Below are 2,179 nucleotides of genomic sequence, written 5' to 3'. Positions count from 1 at the left end.
TGTGAGAGTATGCAGTCAATTTCTTTCCATGTCACATCTGTAAATTACAGAAGACTAATTTGGAGTCAGTCCTCTTTTACGATGCTGGTCTAGGAAAATCTCAAGTTGGTTTTTTGGTAGTAGGCACTTTTACTTGTTTAAACAATCTTGTAGGATGTTTAACAAAACTGTGTGAAAACATGTCCCCGTCCTTCCATCTTCTTTAAGGCATGGTTTGATAAGTTTAATAAAGAGCTAAATAACCATTAGCTAAGCAGAAGATGATAGAAGTGACTTTTGGAAAGAAAGAGGAAACCCAGGAAAGTATCTAAGAGGTAGAGATTCATGAGCAAGACACACAGAAATTCAATTGTGCAATGTTGGAGAAAAGATAATGAATCATTACACAAAGGAGGCTAATATAAACAGATTAACTTACATTTTATGAGTTAGCTTGGAGCAAGCCTAAACTCAGACAAAACTTTCATAAATAATGAAAAATGTCCCTGTCTCCCTCTCATTGTTTGGGAGTTGGTGGTCCAAACAAAGCTTGACTCCAAAACATTTCTCTTATACAGTGAACTAATTATAGTATGATGTTTTGAAAGAAAAAAAAAAAACCCTCTCAGGAGCTTAATAAATGCACCAGCAGTTAAAATCTCTTAATGTTCTCCCACAGGACCACAGTTTAGTAAGTAGCACCTATAATGAGAGATAATTTCCTGTAATTCAAGTCTAGAAAATTCAACACTGATTTTTGTCTTCTGTGGGCACCTCCATGTAGTTATTCCTACAAACAGAGACACTAACAAATAGATATCCATTGAAGAATAAAAAGTTAAGTCTTCTTCTCACAGAAAGAAAGCAGTGGGTATATGAAAGAACAGGGGATTTCATTATGCTTCAGGAATAGGAGATGGAATATAATGTAAGGTGCTATTACACTTGCATCAAAATACTTTTCTTGGTTGGATTTGTGTCAATTGATGCAAGTTATTGACAACTAGTAAGAGGGAATTTCAGTTGAGAAAATCTTCCTACTATATTGACTTCTAGGCAATATTGTCTTTATTAATGATGGATGTGAAACTACCCAGACAAGTGTACCAATGTCATTCTCTGGGCAGATGCTCCCAAGTGGTATCAGATGGCAGGTTGAACAAAATATGGTGAGTAAGCCAGTAAGCATCACTCTTTCACAATCTCTGCTACAGTTTCTGCCACCCAATACATCCCTCTTCAGTTTTAACCTGACATATTTTCATGATGTTCTGTGATGTGGAAATGTAGAATGATTTATATCCTTTCATCTCCATGTTGCTTTCATTCATATTATTTGTCAAAAAAGTAGGGAATCTAAGACATCCCAATAGATTTATTGCATTACTCCTAATGCATCAGTCATAAAGGATCTTAAAGAAAGACTGTCTTAGAAGTATAAGAAAGAATGAATGGAGCAATTTCTGGAAGGAAGAAATGGTGAGGGAAAGAAATGTAGACAGTGAATATATAGAACATTTAGAAAAAAATACACTTCATGCTACTTATTTACAACTGCAGTGTTGTATCATGGTTTTAGTCTTTTTCTGATGTAGACTGATTAACCAGTTGACACTTGGGTGTATTCAAAAGCATTCTGACTAATAGATTTAACACAGGCATTAATTACATACATGTGAGCATGGGAAATTGTGGCAAGATGACCAAAATAAGTGCATGTTAAAGAGTCAGGGATAACCAAGGGCAAAGTCTTCCTTATAACCATTCTGGAAACCCACCACCCTCATTGTGATTTTGAAACACTGACCCTGATACTATAATTCCTCTCTTTAGAACTGTGAAAGATTACATTCTCTTCATTTTAATTGCAAACTTTGACTTTTTTTTTTGAGACAGGGTTTCTCTGTAGCTTTGGTGCCTATCCCAGAACTAGCTCTTGTAGACCAGGCTGGCCTCGAACTCCCAGAGATCCGCCTGTCTCTGCCTCCCAAGTGCTGGGATTAAAGGCGTGTGGCACCACCGCCCGGCAAACTTTGGCAGTTTTTATGTGATTCTCTGGAATAACTACTGCTAATTTGGCTTAGAGAACAAAACAGGTTAAACCTCGTCTGATTGACTTAATTTCCTGGTTGAATTTTCTAGTGCTTTATATGAAGAAGTAGAAAATGTTTATCATTTTGGAAAGAAGAACATGGAACAC

Source organism: Alexandromys fortis, unplaced genomic scaffold, assembly GCF_014885135.2.
Source record: "Alexandromys fortis isolate MF-2015 unplaced genomic scaffold, M_Fortis_MF-2015_v1.1 scaffold_440, whole genome shotgun sequence".
In the NCBI taxonomy this organism is placed as follows: domain Eukaryota; kingdom Metazoa; phylum Chordata; class Mammalia; order Rodentia; family Cricetidae; genus Alexandromys; species Alexandromys fortis.
Note: the sequence above shows the minus strand (reverse complement) of the source record.